The following is a 27,246-nucleotide window of genomic DNA, read 5'->3' on the forward strand; positions in this document are numbered from 1 at the left end:
TAGCATTTTCTTCAATCATTTAAAAACATTATTCTGAGAATACTGTAACTTAGCATCTTGGAGGGTTGTCTGGGGGCACTATCCAAAGGTCACATAATCAGTATGAGTCAGAGGCAGGTCATGGGCTCAGGTCTTTCTGTTCTATTGGCTTCATCAGATACCAAAAGGGGTCCATCACACACACACACACACACACACACACACACATACACGTTAAGAACTTCTGTCCTGGAAAGTTAGTTACCTGGGACACTGAGACATTAAGTGAATCACCCAGAATCACATAGCAAGAATGTGTCAGAGGCAAAACTTAAAGGTCTTCCTGACCCTGAAGCAGAATCTCTATCAGCTAAGGCAGACTATCTCAGAAGTAAACATAGAATAGAAGGAATTGGATACAGCAGGTCACCCTTCTCCTCTACTAGAAAACCTTCAGTGTCCCCTAACTCGAATTCCTTTCCTGTTATTCATTATTCCCCATTACCTAGTATCAGACTCTCCTACCATCCTTATCTCCAGTTATTGATTTCAATGGGCTCTCCGTTGCAGTCTAAAAGGACTAGAAGTAACTTGTCCAGGATCACATAGCTAGTAAGTAGATGGGATTGGAGCACGTTTTTCTGACTCCAGGTCCAGCATCTTTTCCACTGCCCTGTGGGGAGCCAAAGAAGTTCCCATCCTGAAGACTGTCAGAAAGATAATAGATAGCCATGGATGATGGATGATGAATGAACTAGCTATTCAACCACCCAGAGTCAGGGGAGGGTGCCAAAGAGTTCTTCTGGGTCTTGGATTCCAAGATTTAGCTCTGATCCTTGAAGCTAAGAACTACAGCTTGATATCCCATGTAGATGACCACTCAGACCATATTGTCAGGGGTCTTGCCACTTCCCCAATTTTTCCCATCTGGCACAAACCACCCCCCCAAGAAAAGACCTCCAGAAACCATGTCCCACCCCCTCACCTCACCCCCAATTCCCCTTTCTGGGAAAATTAATCCACTGAGTTTTGGAATGTCCAGGGGGGGGGTGAGGGGCAGAGCTACCCTGATTGATTTGCATGCCAATGCCCTATGGATCAGTTTACCATCTCTGTGACTCTCCAGGACAAAATTCTCTTTTCAGTTCCCCACTCCTTTATATGCATGGCTCCTTCTAATAGAATAGAAACTCCTTGAGGTGAGGAACTGGTTACTTCTTGCTTTGTGCTCCCAATGCTTAGCATGGTGCCTGGAACAGAGTTGACACATAAGAAATGCTCTTCATTCCATCATTCATTCATTCAATCTTTGATTCTACAACCCTTGATTCTATTAGCTATAATTCTGTGATCTATGATCTATAATTTTATTAGCTGTTATTCTGTGCTCTACAGCCTTTATTGTTGGATCTGCCATTCTCTGAATCATTATGTACAATCTGTCAGTTATGGGATTCAAGGTTCCTATTCTTGGAATCTCAGCTGCATTACCTCTGGTCCTGTGACAGTGGTGCCTGAAAGGGAGGGGGAAGAAGACCTGAGGATTCTTGAGGGAAACATCCAGTGTGTTCCCTTCCCACCTCTTTATGGGAGAGCAAGAGGCGTCTCCTGCATCAGTACTACAGGGCCTGGCAGTGTGGTTCATCCCCTTATGTGGCCTTGGTCTGGTGCTTTGTGCCTTTGACTCTTTGACTAGCTGAATGCCTCAGAAGACGGGAGACACCTTAAATGCAGGGAGAAGGAATGGTGTAATGTTTGAAAACAAAAGGAGAAAAAGGAGATGTAGGAGGGAGGAAACTCACAAGAATCCCCAGAACAAATTAAACCTTACAGCCTTAAGACAAAGGGAGGGAGAATTAATTTTTGTACAGATATGAAATGTGCTGGATCAGATAAGTTTCGTCATTAGAAAAGGCACTGAGGAGACGACGCCTGAGTAAAGGTGCCGACTCCCATCTTCTCCTGCAGTCTCTAAGTACATTAAATCCATAAAACTCAATGAAAGCAGCTGCAGTTTTACAGAAATAAAAGGCTCTCATATTAAAAAGCCTAGAGATTAGGAAAGGAAAAGGGAAGAAATATACACATACGTCTGTATTTTTTTTTCTCAAAAGTACCACTTAGGAATGCAAACCCCTGGGAAGACCTGATGGAAAACATTCAAAACAATGAGGTTTTGAAGCTGACTTCCTCCCATGACGGCCAGGAGGATGTATGCTAATGTGGATGGATGCAGGTTTAGGCTCATTCTCAGTCTTCCAGATGCTGGTGATTGGTCACAAGAGGGAATGGTCCAAAGAGTACTTGGAGGCAATGCATACAATTGCCTTTCGAATCAGAAGACTTGGGTTCAAATCCCAGTCCCCTGTGCAGCTATGGGCAAGTTAATTAACCTTTCTGAGCCTTGTTTTCTTGATCTATAGAAGGGAAATCATAATTCTTGTACAGGGTTGTTGTAAGGAAAGAAGTGTTTTGCAAAACTATGAATATGTTATTATTATGAACCAATGAATACAGCCTTTATTTAGGGGCTATTAATACATCAAAAGTCTGTTTCTTGAATCTAGAAGAGTAAATAAATGCGCTTGGGTTTACCCTTTTAGTCTCAAGGCTAATTGTTGTGCTTTTAAAATAAACTCCATTGAGGTAGTAACAACCCCTAATTAAACAAAATGTTAAGTTGAAAATAAAAGTGTTCGACACAGGCACAATTTTGTTAAGCTTTGACAGAACTTAGTCTATTGATGGGCATTTTCACCTTGATCAATCAAATCAGTCCATCATTTAAATACCTACCAGAGGACATCATACACACACACACACACACACACACAAATGTATACATGTCTTATGCCAAAATGCTGAATTTTTAAATAAAAGCATTTATGGGCCATTAAAATAAGGGTCTGGTGACATAATTATCATTATATAATATATTGATATACTATGCTAATATATACAATATGAAGAGAGTAGTATGGTAGAAGCAGTATGTATAGTGGGTATGATGCAAGGCCTGGAGTCAAAAATATCAGGGCTCAATTCCTGTCTATTATCTATGTGTATGTATATCCATTTATTCACATATATATAATGTATGTATGCATGTATGTATACATGTATATGTATCCACTCTGGGCTAGGGGCCATGAGAAAAACCACAATTAGGGTACAATTCTGCCCCAAAACACTTACCAGTCTAGTTGGGATCATACAACCCCAATGCATGAAACATTTAGAAAGTACAAGATTGCACAGGGAGGATCAGAGATAAGTGTGGGACACAGTGAGACTGCTGTGAAAGGAGGTTAGGAAAGAAAGCATCAGAAAGAGGGCTTCTGTTGCCTGGCAGTTCTCTGTCTTAAGAGGGATGATCTATGCAAGCAGGGAGGGCTGTGTGCATCATTATGATCGAGCAGAGCTGCTGCAGGTCCCTATGTCTTCTCCCAATAAATCGAGCCTGCCTCTCTCCCCTCTGAAGCAAAGGCCCTTGAGGTGCCCAGAGTTGAGAAATTCCCCATCGTAGCAACGGGTACCTTTCAAGGCAACATCGAGCTGCTTAACGCCTGTTAGGATGCAAAGTGGTGTGATTTGTTTTACCGTTTCTCGGTGGACAAATCTTTTCCAAAGCTGTTTACAGTCATTTTTTGCCTGAGTTACAACTTCAACTTTCCTAATGTGATGGGTTTATCTGGAGGTGAGATGATAGGTTTTTGGCTAGAAAGACAAATGAGTGGATGAGGGGACATGGCAGGGAACAGAGACAAGCTATGTGTTTGGTGCTTTGGAGTTGGGGTTTTTTTTTGGGGGGGGGGTTGTTTGATAAAGTGCTCTGTTAATTCAGTTCAAGTCAAGTCCACAAGTCTTCACTAAGCATGTCCTGTGTGCCTAGCCCTGTGCTAGGCACTGTGGCAGAGAATCAAAGAATAGGAAATAGGATCAACTAGACTTAGAGATCAAAGCAACCTTAGAGGCCCCCCCTTATGTTACAGAGAGGGAAACTGAGGCTTAGAAGAACTAAGTAACTTGCCTAGGCTCATCCAACAAGTAAGTGTGCTTGATGAGGGATTAAAAACCCAGGTTTTCCTAACTCCAGTTCCAACATTCTATTCTGATTAGACCATCTGAACACAAGTCAAGGAGCATAGATTTCAAGCTCTCATTTTATGAATGAGGAAACTGAAGCACAGGAAGGGCTGCAAAGTATATCACAAATATTATATCATCTTCTCCTCACAAGAACTCTGGGGAGCCTGCTTACCTCAGGAGGATAATCCTCATTTTGACAGATGAGGAAACCTAGGTCTAGAGTAGTTTAGTTATTTGCCCATGGTCCCACATTGAAGAAGTGACAAAGAAAGCATTGAACCCCAGTCCTCTGACTCCAAAGCCAGGCAGTGCTCATCCCAATCTACTGAACTTTACCACAAGGCATCCTCCCCATCCCTCCCTAATTAGGGAGGCAAGATTCAGGATACAGGGCGGTGTAAGATCTAGTACTGAAGTATGTGCATGTATAACAACAAATATGTGTCTGTAATATATGGTGTGTATATATAATACAGATGGATAGAGAGACAGAGAGATTCAGAATTATGATCTAGGAAGCAAGAGAACATGTGCTGAGTTATCAGGGAAGGCCTCATGGAGGTGGTGGGACTTACACTTGGCAAAGGCTATAAAAAAATTCCTTACCCTGGGGATGATTTCTTGTATTGGAGGGACCATGGGAGGAGGAATGGACTGAGTATTGGAGGGAAGTTTCTTTAAGATTTTTTAAGGGCAACCTACCTTTCTGGTTTCACTTGTACTACTCCTCTAGGAAAACCACTACTTCTAACCTTCCACCTTCTCATCTCTCTTTTTTTTCCAACATCACCTTTGATGTACTAACAGCTCCTAATGGACATTTTTAATTAAACAAAACATAAAGCTGAAAATAGAAAAATCAACGACTAAAACGTTGCTTCTATGGGTTCCTGTCTTTTGCCTCATGCCCCACCTCTGCTTTGATAGTTCCTTGATATACTTCAATCTTGCCCAATTCCAATACATTTCCAATCTCAACAACACCTCTAGCCCTTGACCTTACTTTTGTTGTTCAGTCATGTTTAGTCATGACTCAATTTGGGGTTTCATTGGTAAAGATTCTGGACTAGTCTGCCATTTCCTTCTCCAGCGCATTTTACTGATGAGGAAACTGAGGCCAAGAGAGTTTAGTGACTTGCACAGGGTCATATAGCTAGTAAGTATCTTAAACTAGATTTGAACTCAGGTCTTCCTTACTCCAGGTCTGGCTCTTTATCCACCTACCTAGCAACCCTCTTGACTATACTTTCCTCTACAATTCCTACTGCTTCCTGAGTGTGAGTTCTGCTTGCCCTGCAGAACAGGATGGCATAGTTGAAGGGGCACTAGATAAAGTCAGAAGCCCTAGGTACATGTCTTAGCTCAACTATGTGACTGAGCTATTCATAGACCCTCTGGGCCTCAGTTTCTTCATCTATATAATGGGCATAATAATGTGTGTACTACTTCACCTGAGTTTGTGAAGACTGAATTAGATAATTATATAAAATACTTTACAAACTTTTCAAATGCTATACAAATGTATGCTGTCATTGCTGTTCCAACTAGACTGCAGGGTCTTTAAGGGAAGGGATTGTGACCTCTTTCTTGAGCATTCCCTACTCCCACCCCAAGACATATCACCTAGCATTGGCCTGGGCATTCAGCAGGCATTCAAGAAAGACTGGTGGGCTTGATTTGAATTTTTACCTCCTTCCTGACCTCCACAGACCTGGCTTCATATGGATTGATTTGAGATTTTATTATAGAAAGTTGATTGAGTGCAAACATTGTTCTGGCAGTTAGGGAGGGCATAGCATTCATCAAGGTCCAGACCCTGGGGTGTTTTTCTCTGAACTGACTGTTTTGGTGAATTAATTTAAGCAGCAGTTATTGAACACCTATTAGGTGGGCTGCATTGTAGGGGGCATGGAAGTGAAGGAGATAGGAGAAGCAGGAATGGAATAAAAGACAAAGTCCTAGCCATCAAAACTTACTGTCTATAGAAGGGAGATGGAACACAACCCCAGAGGTGAAAAGCCATGATTTTTAAACAAGCATGTGACACTATAGTCAAAACCTTAGTGTGGAAATAAGGGGACCCTCTGAGCAGGCTTCAGTTAGTCAGGAAAGGCTTCCTGGAAGTCATAGAGGTATTGGAGTGGAAAGGAGGCTGGACTAAGGAGGAAAGAAACTCTATTAACTGCCTACTCATTTGACCTCATGACAACCCTGGCAAACAGGTGATTATTATTCCCATTGTACAGTTGAGAGAACTAAGGCAAAGTGAGGTTAAGTGATTTGCCCAGGGTCAGACAACTAGTAAATATCTGAGGCTAGATTCGAACTCAGCTCTTCCTGACTCCAGACCCATTGGTCTCTGTAGGATGGCACTACCTAGCTGCTGAGAGTCAGGAGCGATGGATAGAGAGCCAATCCTGGAGTCAGGAAGACCTGAGTTCAAATGTAATCTCAGATACTTACTAGCTGTGTGACCCTGGACAAGTCACTTAACCCTGGTTGCCTCATTTTCTTCATCTGTAAAATGAGTTGGAAAAGGAAATGGCAAACCAATTCAGAATCTTTGCCAAGGAAACTCCAAATGGGTTCACAGACAGTCCACTGAAATGACTAAACAACAAAACATTTAGAGCACTTATTACCTGTGTGACCTTAGGTAAGTCACTTAAGTTCTCTAGATTCTTCCTCCTTTGAAATGTGAGAGGATGAGGCTATATCATATCTAATGTCCCTGCTCTGAAGTTTTAGTATTCTATAAGTCTTTAGGGGAGAACTAAGCAAGGACTGTTGTTTATGAAGACAGGGATGACCTTCCCAAAAATATCTAGTAACAAATCAATAGATCGACAAGAATTTATTAAGTGAATTGTGCTTAGCAAGTGGAACAATGTCTGTCCTCAAGGAGCCTGCACTCTAATTACAGAGACATTATGCATACATAAGTATATATAAAAATATATGGGAAAACAATACAAGTTAGTTTGGGAAAGGGAGTGAATTAGCAGCTGCTGTGGGGGAAGGGAGGGGAGAAGGTTCTGTAGAAGGGACAAAATAGGTTTTGTGAAGATAGTGGGAACTGAACTGAATCTGGGAGCAAACCAAGAATTCCAAGACCCTGTCCGAGCATGGAAAGAGAGAAGAGACTTTGTAAGGATCTTGGTAACTAGACCTATGATAGGGTATGTGGGGAGGTCCACTACCTGGAACCATTCTCTGGCTTTGGGTGTGTGTATCTAGAGCAGACTGTCGGGGGAAACCTAGAAGAAACCTGCCTAGGGACCACAGATCCTGGAGTTAGGAATCCAAACTCCTGAATTCTGCAAATATTTTGGTTCCAGGAGGAACTAATTTTGGGTTCCTTGTTTCCCCACTCCTTTTTTTTGTTGTTGTTGTTTGTTTGTTTCTAACAACTTTTAGTTGACTCAACCCCTGAGATACTTAGAATTGGGAGAGGGATAGATACTTCAGCAGGTTTCTCTAGTTATACAAAATAGCTTATTTCCCTGAAATGGCATGTGTAAAATAACGTTTTTTGTCACTCAAATCCATTCATTTACAATCTCCTTTCTGAGAAGTCTCTTTTCTAGCCCTCACTTGGTCCTTCCCACTCTTAGCTTTAAACGATGCTATCCCAAAGTCTATAAACAAATCTGTAAACAAATGCTTAAATGCTTAAATCTGTAAACACCCTGACAGCCCAGCAAAGAATCTTTTTATCATGGGAAGGAACCTTTTTTTTTAACCTCCCCCCAACACATACACATACATATACACATACACACGACTAATACCCTACATTACAAATTCAGATTTTATTGGATTTTATTCCAGTGGGGGCCTACCAGTGGCATGTTTTCCCACCACTGTGAAATGGGTCCCAATTAGATTTTTCTCTTTTTTCTGCTCCTTCTCTGGGGCATTATGGATGGAAAACTGCCTCCTAGGCTTGCTCCAATGCCGGTTCTTTCCTGCTTCACTCACCTTCCCTCCAACGCGAGAGGCAGTCAATCAACCCACAGCGTTTATTAAGCACTCACTAGGTGTCAGAGCCTGGGGAGTAAAGCAGGTGACTTGGGGGGAGGTGCAGAGCAAAGGAGATGGGGTGCCAGGGCAGAATGACCAGTGAGGCGAAATTGTTGTTGGAAATTGACTTTCTTTGGAAACTTCCGCCTCTTTCCTTGCTTTCTTCCGGGTAACTAAGGTACCCCGAAATGAAAAGACCGTCCTAGGGGGTAGAAACGCATAAGTATCTTTACCGGGGAGGGCACGTAGCCGGAAAGATTGAGTAGAACCTCTTCACTAGGCCTGTTTCATGCTCGGGGAGGTGAAGGGGGGGGTATATTTTGGTGGGGTCCCTCCCACCTTGTAAGGAGCTGTCTGGTGCCCTGGGCCCACCCCTGCATTTCGGCTGGCATGGAAGAGAGCAGGAACGGAGAGCTGGGAGAGGGCAAGCATTTCAGCCACAGGAGGATCATCAAGGATCGCCATGGCAACAGGGGTGCAATTAAGGCCCGTTTCAGCTGCGAGCAGCTGTGAGCACTTTATCTGCCTTGAATAAGAAGGGGGGGGGTTGAACATGGGGAGGAAAGAAGAGTGGGGGGAGGGAAATGGTAGTCATTTGCAGACCTCTTCCTGTTCTGCGTGAGTGAGAAACAAGAGATGGAGAGAGAAAGAGGAAGGGAAGGAGAAGGCAGCCCGCCATGGTTCGTAATCAGCCTGGGCTTTCTGTAAGAATCAAAGTCCTAACGAAACAGGTGAAAATACACACTCTTGCCACACACAGACCACCTCTATAACCTTATCTTCCCCTCCTTTCCAACATACACCGTACTCCAGGTAGTTGGGCTCCCTCAGTCCCATATACCTTGTTAAATCCCCACACACACACACACACACACCCCATTACCGTTAGAATTTCTTTTCCCACCCCCTCCTGACCATCTGCCTCCTCAGCCTTCGAAGACAGTCTTAAGCATGTCGATACGGTAAAGTGGAAACAGCAGTAGATTTGGAATTTGAAGCGCTAGGTTGCAGTTCTGATTTCTGTGTGACCCTGAACAAGTCCCTTTACCCTCGGATCTCTATTCACTCATCCATAAAATGGTTGTTTTTCAACTCTTAATATCCAATTCTAAGTTTCATATTCTTTAAGAAATCTTGTCTGACCATTCGGACTAACGTGTGCTCTCATATCTAAAACACGTCAACCTCCAAGACACAAAGTACATGGTTTAAGTACTCCTTGTCCTGTACGGTTCTCGGTCTCCTTCCCGATATGCTGGGAGAGCCCTCACTACTTCCCCGTTCGGTTCTCCCGTTGCTTTTCACAGTGGGAAGGGAGTGGTGCCTGTTTATGCAAGTTAGATCAGGACGGAGATGATTTTCTTGTCTGTCCGGATGGGGGGCGAGGTCTGTTGAGAAACCAGCATGACCATTGTAAGGAAAGCTATAGCCCCAACTCCAAATGAAGGTTTCTTTATTCCCAAAGAAAAAGGCGAGTGGGGGCGGGGACTTTGAGATGTTTTGGAAACAAACCAAAAAAGGGAGAAAAGAGGGCATTCTTCAGGCAGGCAGGGCTGGGGACAGCACGCAGAGAGGTCTGGTGGCTGTGTCTATTCCTGGCACTGCCCTTGATGTCGGTCATATTGGCTCACGATTCGGACCTCACTCAGAGCACCCTTCCTGCCTTAGGGATCACTGAAGAATTCTCCCAAGCCGGGCATCCTTCATCTGGGGCTCCAGTGAGAGTCCTCAATGCGTGCCCAACCCTGTGCCTGTGCTCTGGGGGATACAAGAAAAGGGGACATAATCCCTACTTTCAGGGACTTGACAGTCTTGTTGAGGAGGTGACACTTATTCACATGAAATAATTGCAAAACAATCCAAGACAGCATGGGATGTAGGGCTTAGGCTGGAAGTTCAGATTCTAATGTTGAGAATATTGAGAGAATAGAGGGGTATTGGGCAGCTAGGTGGCACGGTGGATAGAGTGCTGGACCCAGAGTTAGGAAGGCTCATCTTCCTGAGTTCAAATCTGGCCTCAGACACTTACTAGCTGTGTGACCCTGGGCAAGTCACTCAGCTTCTGTTTACCTCAGTTTCCTGAAGATAATTAGAGGTACCTACTTGGCAAGGTTTTTGTGAGGCTCAAATGAAATATATTCCCTTCTCCTCCCTTCCCCACTTAACAAAGACCCAGGAGCCCCCAATAATAACTCCAAAGGTGTACAGGTTTTTGGTTCAGGAGGCTACCTATTTTCACCAGCTTCAATGAAGGGGAGATCTATTAAAGATAACCCAAAACTAGTCTTAACAAAAAATAAATTTATATTAGACCTGGGGATATTTTAGCAGAATAATTCACCATTTTAATTATGGCTTAGGCTAATTTTACAATAAGAACTAAGTGCTTATTGGATACTGCACCTTGTGTCATGACAGAAGCTATGGGAGTGACAGAAAAAGAGAATCCAGCTCTTCCTCTTGGGAATACAATTGCATATAGATGAAACAAATGAGACTAGCACAGTGAAATGCATAGGGAATAAATAAGTTTTGAAGTCAAGAAGATCTGGGTTCCAGTCTTGACTCTAACACATGCCAGCTGTGTGACCATGGGCTTCTCAGGGAGTTTCCACATTGTGAAGCCCCCATGCCAGTTGAAGCCACAGGTCCAGACTTTAAAGGAAAAAAAGAATACTTACTCTGTTTCATCCTGATGTGAGGTACTGTGTGCTAGGCAATTTGTGCCATGGGTATCAGGAAGGACTGGGATCAGAAGAACTAGCATTTTATATGGTGTAAGGTTTACAGAGGGGCAGCTAGGTGGCCCCGTGGATGTCGTGCCAGCCCTGGATGTTGTACCAGCCCTGGAAACAGGAACACTCTAAATTCAAGTTCAAATCTGACCTCAGACACTTATTAGCTGTGTGAACCTGGACAAGTCACTCTACCCTGTTTGCCTCAGTTTCCTCCTGTATCTTTGCCAAGAAAACCCTAAAATGGGGTCAGAGTCAGACATGACTGAACAACCACAACGTTTCCAGACCACTTCACTTGGAATCTCTCATTTGAGCCTCAGAACAATCCTATAACATTATTCGCATTTTACACAAGGGCCCTTGAAGCTCCTCCAGGAGAAGTGACTTGCACATGACCATGTGGTAAGACTAGAACCTGGTTTTCTCATGACTCCACTACTCTTTCCACTAAACCTTGCTATGTGCCCTGCCCCCCAACAGAGATCAGAGATACTGGCAAAGGTTTCCTGGCCTGTGGCTAGTAGGGAAATGGTAGGAAGAAGCAGCCTACCGGCCATCCATCTTAAGCAGGAGACAAGCCTTTTTTATGGTTCTCAGGATTACCATGTGTTTTCATGCCATATGAATTCTGCCTCTCCTAGACATTAAGCTACATGTAGACAGGGACTGGTATCTCTTCATCTCTATATCCCCCTTACATGGACTAATACAATACCCTGCTCAGTGGTGACCCTGATGATGTTCTCTATTGGTTTCAGGGCTGTTTTTTCACAGGGCAGAGCTAAGCACATAGTAGGTGTTCAATGACTGTTAAATGGTTAAAGCTTCCCTTAGGGTAAGGAGGAGTAGAAGGGAAGCAGATCTCCTAAGCCATTTTATGGCTGATCTGCAAAGCAGCTACTATATAGTGGGAAATCAAAAGTTGACTGCCTTTCCCAATTTCACAGTCTTTTCTCCCCCCACCCCCAATTTAATTTCCAGCATCTATTATGGGCTCTTATCCCTTATAGGCTTTTCTCCTTAGCTTAAGCCTCCGAACCTTCCTTCAACTCAGCTGGCAGAGGTCCATCTCTGTCCCTTGGGAGGGCAGGTCCCCTATGTTCCAGCCACTATCAGCATCTCACCAGAGGGCTGTCTTCAGCCAGCAGCTTCCTCTGGACCCCCCACAATCTGGGGTTGTCAGCAGGGGCTGATTTATAGGCAGACCACCCCATTCATTCCCTTGTCTGCACCCCCCCCTCAGCTGTTCTGCTAATGTGCTTCCCTCTTTCCCTCTCCCCCCACCTCCCTGGTCCTGGCAGACCCAGGAGCTGTACAGCAGAGAAGATGTTTGTTTTCTCCAAGCCTGGGCACTTGGCTAATTAGAATAACAAAACCCAGATCAAATCTTCAGGCAGCGACCTGATGGGACATCAATTAAAGTCATTGGAAAGGGGCACATCGTCTTTCTCTGTTTCACTGTCACCTTCCCTCTCTCTTGTGTTTCTTCTTTCAACAAATATTTAGTGGTTGCCCACTATACACTAAGCTTCACTGGGCAGTGAGAGAGAGGGGAGACAAAAATGAGTAAGGTATGTCTGTGTGCCCTGACCCTCAGATTGGTCCTTTATTATCTTCTCCCTCTCAGGTTTTATATACATCAATCCCCTCCTGTTTTTCTGTGTCTGTATTGCTTTCCCTCTCTCTGTCTCCCTGTCTGTTTCTGTGTCTTTGAATCTGCTCCATTTCTTTCCATCTCTGTAATCTCTCCATCTCTCTCCTTGGCTTTTCTTTACACTGCCTCTTCTTTGCTTAGTCATTCTGTCTTCATAACTCAGCCCCTTTGCAGAAACTTACCCATAGGCAGGATGTGAGGGACTCAGACATTGCCACCCCCAACCCTGCAAAAAAAGTCTTCTCTAGTAAAGGACCTGAAATTCTCCCTTTGTGTCTTCATCCCTTTTTGTTAAACATGGCCCTTTTCGGGGTCCTTGGCAGTCTTCTTCTCCCCAGCCCTCTCCAAGGAAGAACACATTCAAATCTTTACACTGAGGTGTGAGTGAGTTTACCTATTACTTTCCTCCCATAAAGGATCTGGGCACCTGGTGGGAGATTGGGTATTTTTAGGGGATTCTGGGAGTGATGCCAAAGACAAATTTCACAATTTTGCTGAGGGCACAAATCTGTCCTGTCCACCTCATTTGCATGATTCCCACATCCCTATACTGACCAATATACAGTCCCAGCCAAACACAACCCTATCCTTCCCACCCTTGCCTCTGCTCAATACTCATCTGCCTTCAGACACACACACACACACACACACACACACACACACACACACACACACACACACACACACACCTAGTAGATTCTGTGAAGGCTAAAACAAAAGAACAAATCAAAATTGTGAAGGGGAAAAAAAACTATTGCTTAATTCTTATTAGACCTTTGGGTTTTGAGCTTTAAACCCATTCCTTATTTTCTCAGTTTCTTTCACTATCCATTTCTCCCTCACAGTTTCCACTTCCATTCACATGGCTTAAGGCAAGCTTTTAAAAGGCAATATGGTCCAGGTAGAAACCCTAAAACTGGGAATCAAAAGACATCAATTCTAGTCCAATTCTGTCATTAATTTTTCTTGGTCAAATGCAGATAATAATACCTACTTTGAAAAAGAACTCTGAAAAGTAAAAAAAAAAAAAGCTTCATCCCAATATTCTGTATTATTGGTAGAGCCAGGTATATAATCAGTATACTATTGGTATTGGTATATTGATATAGGTAGGTAAATAGGTGGGCCAAGGATGATCTCTCTCTCTCTCTCTCTCTCTCTCTCTCTCTCTCTCTCTCTCTCCTTTCCCAAGTCCAGAGGAAATGAGTCATGGAAACAAGGTAATAATGAGGAGACAGAGAAATCAGGGAGGTAGGGACCTCCAAAGCTTTTCTTGATGCTCTGAAGCCTGAAGGACTATGGGTAGAAGACAAAAGAATATTGAGTATTGATGACTCAAGTACCAGCATATCCTATACTTGAGTATCTAATTTCTCCCTTCCCAAGTCAGTTCCATGGGTCCTTCCACATCCAGACTCTAACCATAAAAGATGATTTGGAGGAGGTTGTCATCATATACCCTATATCCTCATAGGATGGACCCCCAAACTCCCCTGAGGGACCAATGTTAGGACTCTGTCCTTTGGGGAAATCTCTAAACCTTTCCTATCAATCAACAATCAAAAATCAATCGACCAATCAACAAGCATTTATTTAGCACCTACTAGTACCCTGTGCTGAATGCTAGAGATAGAAAGACAAAGCAAAACAATCCCTGCCATTAAAGAGCTTATATTCTAGTGGAGAAACATGCACTTAAATAGATATATTCAAAACCCATATATAAAGCAGCCACACAAGGTAAACTGGGTTCGGAGCAGAGGGAGACACAAGCAGCTGGGGGAATAGGGCAGTTCCTCACAGAGAAGGCAGTGCTTGATCCGAACCTTGAAGGAAACCAGGGATTCCAAGAGGCAGAGATGAGGAGAGAGAGCATCCTAGGCATGGAGGACCACGAGTCCTTTCTGTTGTCACAAAGCCCTCTTTCCCTACATCTCTCTAGACTAAACACCTTGAACACCTTTAACAAATGTGAACACAGATACAGCATACACACACATGCATGTGTGTACACAGGCACATACCAAAAGCACCCTCTCCTGGACATTGGCACAAAGGCCCATTCCAGCATTTAAAGTCCAGCTAGGGTCACTCTTCATTTTGTTTAATATCTCTCAAAATCCTCCTCAAGGCTCAGAAAGGCAAATTGGGAAGGGGGTGGGGTGGGAAGCAATGAGAAGTGGAAGTACCATCTGGAAGGCTCTTTTCCAAGAGTTTTTCAAGGCCTTGGGCTGAACTCAGTGCATAGAGATGATTTGGAGAAGGCTCCCCTAAGCAGCCAGATGTGTGCAAGCTGATTTGGGCCTCCCCTTCCTCCTCTCTCTTCTCTTCCTCTGGAAAGCTCTTTCTTCTGGTCCCTGTGTTATTACTGGGGGAAGGTTGAATATATTTGGGGTGAGAGAGAGAGAGAGAGAGAGAGAGAGAGAGAGAGAGAGAGAGAGAGAGAGAGAGAGAGAGAGTCTTCTGGAGAAGGTTAGTTTTGTTTATTACAAGTGTAACCTTGGCTTATGGGGAGGGGCAGGACAGTGGGAATCGCTGGAGCCTGGAGGTATAAGATTTAATATTCATAAATGACCTTGCCAGGAACTAATTCAACGCCTGGCCCCCTCTCACCCCTCCCGTCTCTCTACCTCAAGACTCACAGATGGAGCTCTCCTCATTGCTTCCCACAGAATCATCGACTTTTACAATTTTACATAGAATCAGAGAATTTTAAAACTGGAAGGCTCTTATCCAGACTCCTCAGTTCTTTCTCCCAGAAAGCTAATCAAATTCTCTCCTATTATTGTTGGAACCATGCTGGGGGTCATGGATCCTACCAGCTATGGGTCTGCAGAGTCAATATAGGAGTATGGGCACAAGCACTTCCATGGGTCTGTGTGTGCAATCTGTGGGTCTCTGTGTGTACACCTGACTTGGTGGATGTGTGCGCATGTGCCCATGACATATTAGCATGAGTTGTCCTATATTCATGTATGCCTGTGGATGTGGGAATTCCTATGCATGTATTTGGAGGATCTTTCTGTGCTTGTGTTTCATCTGAAGTCTGTTTCCCGCCCCTAGCACTAGTCTAGGCACAGAGTAGGTGCTCAAACACTAGTTTAATTGGACTCAAAAAGAACTAAGAGTATAAGCAGACAAGCATAGGGAAGGGCCCCGATTCTTATTCCAACCCTGCCTCTGATTACTTGGGTTACATTAACCAAGTCCCTTAATCTTCTTGAGCCCTGAAACTAAGAAATCTTTCTTTCATCATCTGTAAAATAGTGATAATAATACTTGGTCTATGTACATCATAGGATTGTTGTGAGGAAAACGAAAAATAAAGCACCATATCAGTGTGAACTACTATTAAGTAAAGCAGAAGGTTATAAGATCTAAATTAGTAAAGTCCTAGTATTGCTTTGTGAAGGAAGAAAATTTGGAATCTTTAAGTTGAAAGAACCTTAAGTGATCATCTACTCATTACCCCACATACATCTTCCAAACTTCTGTATTTCTATGGAAGACACTGCTCTCTCTCTAATTTCCTAAGGTTGACAACCTTGGCATTATCCTTGACTTCCCAGTCCCCATCAACTCACATGTCCAGTCAGCTGCCAAATCTTGCCTCCCTTGGCAACATCTCTCACAGCTGGCTCCCTACAAGCTATTCACTCAGGTACCACCTTCTTTATCACCTCTCACCTAGAATCTTGCACCAGTTTCCTAATTTCTCTTCCTGCCTCTTTACCTCTTCCCGTTCCAGTCCATCCAACACATGCTGCCAAAGTAATTTTCCTTAAATACAGATCTGACCACATCACTCTTCCACTCTATCAATTCCATTGGCTCCTGATTGCCTCTAGTCTGGGATAAAATATTAGCTTTTCAATCTCTTCACAACCTTGCCCTAACCCATCTTTCCAGACTCATTGAACATCACTACCTCGCCTGCACAGTAGGATCCAATCAGAATGTTTGGCTTGTTCCTCTGGCACAACACTCCATTTCCTTGCACTGCCTGTCCCACGTACCTGGAATGACTCTACCTTTCACCTTTGCCTCATAGAATCCCTCTCTTCCTTCCCTTTATATTGATTCACTACATATTTATATGTGTCCCTGTTGTTCTCCCATTAGAACAAAAGATCCGAGATTGTTCTATTCTTTGCATGTGTACCCCCAAGACACTACACATAGTAAGCACATTTGGTGATTGACTGATTGATCTGTTCCAGTTCTCCATCTCTAAGCAGATTGATCAAATATACAAACCTTCCAAAATAGATAATCAAGAGTTCTTTTCTTGAAGGTGTCCAAAGATAGACTTTAGGACCTCCCTTTCTCAACCTCTTTCACTCTTTAATTCCCTGAAGGTTAGTAAGTTATCTCTTATGTCTAACCAGGATCCCACCTGCTTTAAATTCAAGCAGTCCATGGCAGAGTAAGGTGACCTCCAAAAGCTGCCAAGTGCTCCTCCCAAGAACTATAGGCAGGTTCTAACAAAAATACAAGAAACCTTTTCTGTCCAGTACAGAGCCTTAGTTGCTAGGGACTTAACATTGACTTTAAAGAGGAAAGACATGAGTCACTTGACCCCTACTCCCAAAATGTGCCTCCATGTGGCAAAAATGGTATATCATGTGTCCAAAATTAAAAACTTTCATTGTTCCTGTTGTATTTTTTTCTTCCAAATTTGTAAACAAAGAAAAAGTGAAAAAGAACTCACTGGAGGCAAAGAAACAGGGGACACTGTTTTTGTGGGGTTTGGGCTACTGGCCAGAGAACAGCTTTATAGCCTTCCTCTAAACCTTGGGAAATAAGAATCCCTAATGGAAATATCACAGATCCCTTGCTAGAGGCTAATTCCAACACATTTAGCTTTTTTTTCTTTCTTAATATTCACAGACCTTGGCGCAAGTCAGCAAGCACTTTCAATTCAACTTGCCAGTATGAATAAACAAAGACCTACTGTGTGCCAAGCACTTAATAGGGTAATACTAATTGTATTATACTAATGTATTATACTAATGGGGGATACAAACAGTCCCAGTCAAAAGGATCTTATTTATTTTACTGGGAGAAGACAACAAGGGAATATAAAATAAATCAAAATAATTTGGGGGGAGGGAAAGCACTAACTTGGGGAATGAGACTTTTTGTTCTACAGAAGGCACTTTAGTTGAATGTTGAAGTCAGCTAAACATTCCAAAAGACAGAGGTGAGGAGGGAGGCACTGGACACAGTTTATGCAACATCATGGAGATGGGAAATTGAGAACAGCACAGAGTATTGCTTGTCTGAAATGTAAAATTCATGAATTTTATTTAAATAAATATTTAAATAAAACTCATGTGTAAATCTATGAAAGGTTTTCCATGTCAAACAGAAGAGGCTGTATTGTATCCTAAAGGCAATAGGAAACTGATTAATCCCTTTGAGTAGAGGGGTGAGATAGTAACTTCTAGAATGCCCCTTGGGTGCCCAGCCTTGTGCTGGGCTCTGATATTTGAGAGGACACGAGTAGGAAGAGATTACTCTCTGTGTTTGGGAAACTAGATTTCACACATAAGAACAATAAAATATATGTGATCGTAGGAATTATTTCATTGTACTTGATCCTCTACACCTAGCACAGTGACTGGCAAATAGCAGTCACTTAATAAATGTTCATTGATTTATTGATTGATCCAGTGTCTAAATTCACAATGTAAACTGCAAGAGTTCTGAGAGGATCAAGGAGAGAGCTTATTGTAGGCAGGAGTAATCAGTTGAGGCATCCTGGAGTAGAAAAGACTGACCTGGAGTAAAAGGTTGAAAATGTAATACCATTAGCTCCCCCTGGTCTCACACTCCTAGGACAGTTTTGTAGTGAAACCTGAGCTAAGATTGTCCAGGTTAGGTCAGGGGAGGGAAAGGGGAGCTCCTGACCTCTTCATCTTCAGAAACATAGGCTAGACAGAGCGATCCCAGAAAAGCCATCATGACTCACTCTCTACACTGATTTCTTAATTGCCCTATTACTGTAAATGATCTCCAGCCAAACAATTAGTTTCCTCATTTTTTTTAAGCTACTTTTTTCTTTAGTCTCAACCTTCATACCCATGAAGTCCACAACTGGCTGGATGTCAGTGTTCCTCTGCAAAGTTGGTGGCATCAGCTTACTTATCCTCTCTGCCCACCTTTTCTACCTCTCTCCTCTCTCTAGTGTTGGCTGTTCCTACTGATACCAGGTTGGAAGTGCCAACCACTCAGTGATGTCTCAGACATTCCAGCATGAGCTCTGCAGCTAGAGCCAAAGTAGGGGCCTTTCTCAGAAACTGAGTGCTGAACCAAAGGTAGGATGTCCTTTAAGGACAAATCACAGGCTGTCCTCCTGGAGTAAGAATGGAGCTCCTTCCCCAAGGAGGAGCTTTGAGAAGGACTTGGAAATCATGCTGCAAGTAGGGTTTGAGAGCTTCAGTACAAATCCCACCTCTGACAATTACTACAAGTAATACATTGGCCAAACCACTTATTCTCCCTAAATCTCAGTTTCCACATCTCTAAGCTGAGATTAAATTGAATGACCACAGACGTGTCTTCCAACTCTACAACTCTGATCATATAATCATTGCCATTGGGTTCTCATGGGTACCCCAGGACAAGTCTGGGAGGGTGGAAAGGCAGAGGTTCTTATCCCTGTTTACAGATGAAGAAAGAGAGACAAAGCAACTTGCCCAAGGATGAATAATAAACCCACAACAGAGTCTTCAAGGGTAGAGGAATATACATAAATAGGACAAACACACAGAACAGCTCCAGCTAGCAGTGACTGAAAGATAGCCTGTGGCTTGAATTGTCCACAGCACATATTCTAGAATTTGGAGCCATATGCAAATAAGTCCATGATCATATCCTATCCAACACTATTCTCTGTTCTTTAGCTTGATTGTCTCCTCAATTAGACTAGGAGTTTCTCAAGGACAAAGACTATACCTTCTCCTTCTCATCTCCCGCACAAGAGTTCAATAGATCCTTTTAAAATTAATTTCTCCCCTCCCCTCCACCCCCATTCTTCTTCCTGACGCCAGTTCTGCTGGATGTCCTCTGAGCTTGGAGGGGAGAGAGCGTACCGGCTGCCCCTCACATCCCAACCTGGTTATTAGTTCCAGCACGTTCTCCCTCACCAAGGTTCCTCCAGCCAAGATTGCCCAGAAAACTCCATGGGGAGTGTGTAAGGGACACCTTGGGTCTAATGTACTAACATTTAATGGGCAAATCTCTTCAGGTTCCTGCATTAATATAAAACTGTTTTGTTAGTTCTAAACTTGATACAAAGTCACACTGGAGAAGGTTGTATTATCTGAGCCTGGAGAGGAGATACTATAGAGAGACATAGTAGGCACTAAATAAAGGCTTATTTCTTTCCTTCCCTTGCTCTCCTTCCTTCCTTCCTTCCTTCCTTCCTTCCTTCCTTCATTGCCTTCTCTGCTGAACTGCCTATGCTCTATCCTCCAAAGGACACTCATTTGGACCACACCCCTAAATTCTGGGGATTGGTAAGGGACAGCACTAAAGGAGGCAGGGCTCAGAAAGTGCTGAGCACTAGCTGCATCAAACTGTTGTCTGGGAAACAAGACATAGACAAGACCTAATTCAAGGATATACACGTGAAACAAAAACTAAATGCAAGGCAGTAGATGGTCAGAAGGTTCAACAAGGAAGGCTGAAGTTGCTCAGGGGAAGAAGAAAATCCTCCTCTGGCCCTCATGTGTACATGCCACAAACTCCTAATCTCTGTATCTGTCTGTCCCTTTCTCCTCTCCATCAGTCTGACTGTCTGTCTGCCTCTCTCTCTTTCTCTCTCTCTCTCACACACACACACACACACATACACACCCCCAGAAAATAGATGAAATAAAAGACTCCTAAGCTGAATATTATACCTACCTGACCTTCCCTGCCTCCTGCTGTGTCCCCCAGGAGCTGCCTGACTCTCTAGCTATCCCTAAGCCTTTTGGGGGGAGAAGCCAAGGGACAGAACAGGCTTAGTTCCCAGATCAGACTGGGATCTGATCCCAAAAAGCATTGAACTAACCGTTCAGATAGATGAAATTCAGTTCAGGGGCTGAGGGATAACACTAGGCGACAGGCTGGACACAATAGATGGGGGTGTGTGGGACAGAGACCATTAATGTAAGGGAGTAAACTGTTTCAATAATACAAAAACTATTAACCCTTTTGAGGAGGCCTCACTACTGAGAAATCATCTCACAGGGGTCAGTGACTCCTCTACTTTTTTTCTTTCTTCTCCTACTGGTTCTAAGCCAAACCCCAGAGCTCAGAGACCAGGTATTGGAGAGAGCCCTTGGTGTCTAGATCACTTACCTACAAATGGACTACAAGCTGGGAGTAGAGACCAGGACAGATGATTGCATCAGGTTTTAGTCCATATCTGGAATGCAAGTCTAGGGATCTCAGGCTAGAAACAAAAAGACCCCAACAATCTGGAGCAGCCATCCAGGAGCATATGATGTAAGGCAAAAAACATCAACAGTAATTAATCAATAGGCATGGGCCACACAGACATATGAATAAAATCCTGCAGGATTTTGAAAGAGACATTGATGAAAGGAGTGTCACTCGGTGTGGGTTAGACACTACCCCCCCAATTTAGATGGCTTATGTGGGCTCAGATATCACCCCATTTTCCCTGGTTCATCTAATAAGAGACTTTTCCTGTTTGTCTCCATTCAGTTCCATCACCATACTGTTTTCTACACATGCCATGCTCATTCCTGTCTTCTCTAGTATCATTCTTTGAATTCCTACTGCCTCCTCTCTGAGGCATCTGCATGAAGCTTGGTGGTACAGTAGACAGAGCACTAAGCTTGAGATCAGGAAGGCCTGAGTTCACATCCAGACTCAAGACACTTACTAGCTATGTAACCCTGTGCAGGTCACTTAATTTCTGTCTGCCTCAGTTGTGTCAGCTGTAAAATGGGGATAGCAACAGCACCTTCCTCCCATGGTTGTTATGAGGATCAAATGAGGAAAATAGCCTGGTAAATCATAAGCATTAAATAAATGCTTGGTTCCCTTCTTCCCTTCCTTCCTCCATTCTTTCCTACACCCAAAACCCCAGCTGTCCTTGTAGCCCCCAATCTTCCACAAAGTCTTCTGCTATAAAGAAACCCTCCTTCACCTCTAGTCTGAACTAACTCAGTCTAGTATTTGACCACAAACAACTGCACTTAATTATTTTAACACTCTTAACTATGGCCACTGCCTCCCTAACCAGACTGAGCTCCTCAGGACAGACACTTTGTCTCCTCCTCCCTTGCCCTGACAGAGTAGTGCAGGACAAAAGGGAGCACACAATGCACTTACAGATTGTTTGATTCAATCTTGGAATCTGGGTACCTACCTCCAGTGTGACAAAGTTATATCCAAGGGATCATCCCCAAACCTAGACCCCACCCTTTGATGGCCACCATCAGAACCAGGATTCAGAGCTTAAGGAGCCTTAGGGATGACCCAGAGGGCTTTTCTCACATATTTTTAGTCCTTTTAACTATCAGTTTGCCTTTATAGCTTTGGGATCCTTCAATATGCTGGCCAGATGGTTTTAGGAAGATAGAACTGGCCTTAAGCATAGGCTGAGTAAGCAACTGCCCATACAGGCAGGAGCCCTACCCCCCAATAACTACATAGATACATGTAAAGACAGAGATACCACTTGCACTCAGTTCTTCTAATTTTTATTACTTTGTCTTTCTTTCATTTAATTTTCAGTGTTGTAGTGGAAAGCACACCCAACCAAGCATCAGAAAACCTAGATTCTATCCTAGCTACATCCCTAACTCTATTACCTTGGCCAAGTATCTTCACCTCTCTGGGTCTCAGTTTCCTCAGCTATAAAATTAGAAGGTTGGACAGATGATTCCCTAAGGTCCCTTTGAAATCTAACATTCTCTAATACCAAGTAGTTCTTGCCCCTCCTTCAGCCAAGATAATCTCCCAGTCTACTGAGTCCCACCTGGACGCCATTGTGTGGGGCTCTCTCTTGGGTATTATTCATCTGGAAATATCTCCATCTATCTTTTTGACTTTCTGGTTAAAACACTCACCTAATCCTAACCTAATCCCTTTCAATTTGGGGAGAGAATTGAAGGGAAAAAGCATGTAACCGAGGCCTAATGCTAACAGATGGGTAAAAGGTATGTGTAAATTACGCCCGCTGCTGTCAGCTCTGCCTCTCCAGATAAAGCTATATGAAAGGTGCTTCATTTATAGGGGAAGTTAATTGCCATCTGTATGATTAGCCAGTGTGGAAAACCACAAGAGGTGCCCCCTATGTTGTTCTTACTGGGCTTAACACCTTCTGTGTTTCTCTGGACCCAGGAGATTGTTAGCATTTACATGGCTGTGAGTGTTCCCCATTCTCTAGAGATTCCAGGGCTGTTTAAGTGGTTCAGCCACCAGAGTCTGGCACCGGAGGCACAGCTGTACATGGGTATCAGTCAGGAGGATCACAGAACCAAGTCCAGCCCTGGGTTCTACTCCTTTCTCGCTCACTCATCTACTAGGCATTGTTCAGCTAGGTGATTACTGAATGGATGGATCAGAAATGTACTGTGCAAATTTCAGAAAATCATTGCAGGGTTAACTAGCTGAATGAGCTCAGTCAAGACACTTTGAGCCTCTGGGCCTCCTCTGTTTTCTCACCTGCCAAATATAAGAATGGAAAGGTTGAGAGGAAAAAAAAAAGAAATCACAGTTCATATAATTTAGATTTGGAAGAGACTTCCAACGCCATCATTTTACAGATAAGGAAACTGAGGTCCAGAGAGGTGAAATAAATGCCTAAATAAATAGCCTAAAGGAACAGGATAATAAAGTTAGAAGAACCATTACTCCAACCCAAGATCTCCAGCTCTGAATCCACTGCCCTCTCCACTACACAGATGTTGATTCCAAACATACTCTTATAGGACAATCAGCATCCTCAGGGCTAGGACTGTGTCTTGGTCATCTTTGTGCATGACAGGCACACAAGAAAGAGTTGCTGAATCTAAGTGGGGAGTTCCAAATTCTCTGTTTGTTCAGAATATTCTTTTTTTTTTGGAGGGGGAAAGGCAGGGCAATTGGGGTTAAGTGACTTGCCCAAGGTCACACAGCTAGTTAAATGTCTGAAACTAACTATATTTGAACTCAGGTCTTCCTGACCTTAGGGCTGGTGCTCCATTCACTGCACTGCCTAGCTGCCTCATTCAGGAAATATTCTTTAGGGAGTCACTAAACTTGGTGACCTTGGGTAAGTTGTTTCTCCTTTCTGGGCTACCTTGTAAAATGAAGGCGTTGGACAAGACAAGGTCTCAGAGGTCCTTTTCAGCTCCCACACTCTATTATCATTATTTTTATTGTTGTGAACTGGACATTCCCTGGAGAAAAGGAAGCTTATTAGAGCTGGGATGTCCATTGTTGTTTGGTTAATAGAGAAGAAGACCAGGCAGTGATTCTGAGGAAGAGCAAATCCAAACATCAGGGAGCTATTTAGGGGCAAATTTAACTTTCTTAGTGGGTTTTTTTATATCATATGGGTGGTTGCCGATTTCATTTCCACCTAGGGCCAGCCCTGGTCCTTGACCAAATGCCAAAGCCTAGGATGCAGGGCCTGCAAAGTACACAGCTTTTGGCACTGGACTGGTATTTTGTTCCCTTCAGGTCTCCTAAGGAGATATAAAGAGGTTCAGCTTGGGCAAAGGCAGTTTCAGGTTGCTTGAATGGACCTTGCTTGACAAATAGTAATAGCTTACAGTTATATAGTACTTTCATCTGCAGTTTAAATATTATAACCATTTTAGAGATGAAGAAACTGAGGAGCTGAGAAGTCAGGATTTGGCCAAGGGCACTCAGTCAATATGGGGATGGAATGAGGTCTTTTTGCTCCAGGTTCAGAGTTCTTTCCATTATCATCTGGTTTGGTACAACAGAAAGAATGCTAGATTTGAAGTCAGGGGGCTTCTGCCACCCATGGCCCATGTGACCCTAGCCAAGTTGTTTCACCTTTATGGGCCCCAGTTTCCTCATCTCTCAAAGAAGGGAGTTGGGCTAGATGACTTCTACAGTCCCTTCCCACTAGAAAATGATGTTCCTATGGCCTTCCTAACTCCTTCAAGTCTCAGCTAAAGCCCCATCACTAACCCCAAACCGCCACAGGCCCTCATGCTTTCTCCCACCCCTGAACTTCTCAAGCACTTACCATCTAAATTTCTGCTTTGGCATAACCCTCTGCTGCCTGGGACATCTCCTGTACTGTGGTCTAATTCTTTCATGGGGGTCTCTGCCTACTCCCCAGCTAGAAACTCCTTGGGGGAAGGAATGCTGTTCCTACCAGTTCCCCACAGGCCGTAGTACAGGGCAGGAAGTGCTGTAGTAAGGTTCACTAGTCGGATGATTGGAGAAGTCTTCCCTAATATTTTCTGAGTCAATCCTCACTTCACTCTGGGCTTTTAGAGCATAAGGACTATGGCCACAGGGTCATGGGAAGAGTGCTGGACTTTAAGTCCAGAATCCTGGGTTCTGAATCCTGGTTCTGACTAACCATTTAACCTTAGGCAAGTGACTTCCCTTGTCTTCACCTCAGTTTCCTCATCTGTGAAATGAGAATAAGAATACTTTGTCTCCTCCTTCACAGGGGTGTTGGAGAAATGCATTATATACCTATATTGTTATTATTCTTAGCTTGGAAGCATTTACATTTGTATTACTATCAACTAGATATGGAGTGATCATCTTGACCAACTTCCTTATTTTATAGAGGAGGAGACTGGGACAATAAGTGACTTTCCCAAGGTTCCAAAGGTATCGTAGATAACTAGGAGGCACAGTGATAGAGCAGTGGACCTGGGATTTGGAAGACTTGAGTTCAAATCCACATACAGATATTTGCTAGCTGGGTGATGTTAGGTGAAACCGGTCTGCCTCAGTTTCCTCACATGTAAAATGGGTATAATAATAGCACCAACGTCCTAAGGATTGTTTTGAAGTCCAAACAACAATATTTGGAAACTTCAAAGGGCTATATACATGTTAGCTGTTACTGTAATTTTTATTATATTATAAGAAATTATTTCTTTTCACTGTGACTCACAGTTTACAGGGCACCTTAGACTTCTTCAATTCAAAGTTATCAATAGAGCAAGAAAAGAGTTTCTCTGATGCCCAGGCCAGGGTTCTTTCCTCTCCAGCAACTGCCTCCTTCATTCTACCTATGCTCTCCCAGCCCCACATGGTCATTTTCAGTCTGGTAAACTGAGGCTCACAGATTTGGATTTGCCAACAGGGTGAAATTTCAAATGTGTCCTAGATGTGCCCTAGGCTAGGAGGTTCTGAGAATGAGAGACAGAGCGTGGGTTGCCTTCCCCTCCCTAGAAGCATGCCGACATACACTGGCAATCATTCCTCTTGGTCCAAGGGACCTAGGTGTGCCCTAAAACTGGGGACAGTGTGGGTTTGGGTAATGTACCTCTCCTAAGTCAACTATGGGAAGCCCAAGAGGAAAGGAAGAAGTAGGAGGGAAAAAAGGTGTGTGTCAAGGGGTGGGAGCAGAGGCACTGATGTCAGCCCCTCCTTTCCCCCTCCCTCTGCCAAGGCAGCTGGCTGGCCTCCAGGTTAGTAAATTGCTTTCTGCTTCCCTGAATTCACCTTGTTCTCTTTCCTTCCTTCCTTCCTTTCTTCCTTCCCCAGGGGTGGGGCCTGATCAAGCACCACTAAACTGAGGGGGGACTTTACAGTTATCCAGCTGACAAACAGGTCTGTTGGTGGGGACAGTGGGGGAGGGAAAAAGAAGTTGTCTATGTGGCTCAATCCCACCCTAGAGAATTGCCAGTCACCCAGTTTCCTAGAATCTGAGGAGCCCCAAGTTCTTCCAACCCCATCCCCAGTCTGTCCCAAGGACAGAACCCTTGGTAGACACAGGAATCAGTCAACCAGGTGCTTACTATATGTCAGGCATCATACAGGAAGATGCTGGGGGCAAGAAAGGTGGGAGGAAAGAGTGGGGCAGGTGCGGAGAGGTGGTAAGGGGAGGAGAATGGAAAAGAGGGCATATCTAGGAGTGAAGCTAGAGGTCTTGGTGAACTGGGCTGGTGAGGAAGGGGCTGTAAACATCTATGATGCTAAACAATGGGTCAGCGTAAGACAAAGGGAACCAGACAGAAAAACAGGAGGTCAGGGAACTGGGGAGGATTGGGAGGGCAGAGGAGAGAGTCTGAGGGGAAGAATGAAGTGGGATGGGTGGAGAGAGGGAGGTGCTTAGAAAGGGATCTGGATTCAGAAGGGGACATTTAGAGTGGAGGGAGTTTATGTAGGGAAGGGTTGAGGGAAGATGCAGTTGGAGCCAGTGAGGTAAGTGCTGTGGCTGAATGTGATAAGCATTTGCACGTTTGGTGCAAATATTTTTATGGTGGTGGTAGCGGGGGGTAGTGGGGTGGGCAGGGGGAGGAGTATGTGTGTGTGTTTTGACGCATGAAGACCAGTCTCACTGCCAAAGCTATCAAGTCAAGACTCCTGCCCTGGGTAGCAGTGGCCCCGGCAATGGTGATGATCTTAGTGCCCCCCGCTCCCACCTGGCAGAGTGGAGGACCGGCTGGTGATTAGGAATGCCACGGTTTAGCCTCCTACTTCATGCCTCTTCCTGGGTCCTCCCCCTCCCCCAAAGTAGGAAAGCAGGTAGAACTGTTTTCTCTCTCCCCCTGCTAGAGTGATCCCTTGTCTCCATCACTGGAACATTGG

General features: G+C 43.9%; 1 protein-coding gene and 1 long non-coding RNA gene across 13 annotated transcripts in view; one reads left to right on the forward strand and one right to left on the reverse strand.

The window, feature by feature from the left end:
• Window positions 1-27,246, forward strand: part of CELF4 (CUGBP Elav-like family member 4) — a 599,657-nt gene that overhangs the window by 189,770 nt on the left and 382,641 nt on the right. The gene's annotated exons all lie outside the window — the stretch shown is intronic.
• The window catches only part of LOC138153748 (uncharacterized), a 107,381-nt gene that overhangs the window by 642 nt on the left and 79,493 nt on the right, over window positions 1-27,246 (reverse strand). Inside the window, exons 2-3 of one of the 3 annotated variants that reach the window (XR_011166444.1) lie at window positions 20,836-20,954; window positions 1,087-1,229 (exon numbers count right to left, since the gene is read on the reverse strand). The exons of 1 other annotated variant lie outside the window; for it this stretch is intronic. This is a non-coding gene — a long non-coding RNA (uncharacterized lncRNA). The remainder of the gene's footprint in view (window positions 1-1,086; window positions 1,230-20,835; window positions 20,955-27,246) is intronic. One more of the 3 variants, XR_011166443.1, reaches the window with a different exon arrangement.

Source organism: Petaurus breviceps, unplaced genomic scaffold (genome assembly GCF_028583685.1).
Source record: "Petaurus breviceps papuanus isolate PSGF00001 unplaced genomic scaffold, PetGlider_PUasm1.0 151, whole genome shotgun sequence".
Lineage (NCBI taxonomy): Eukaryota > Metazoa > Chordata > Mammalia > Diprotodontia > Petauridae > Petaurus > Petaurus breviceps.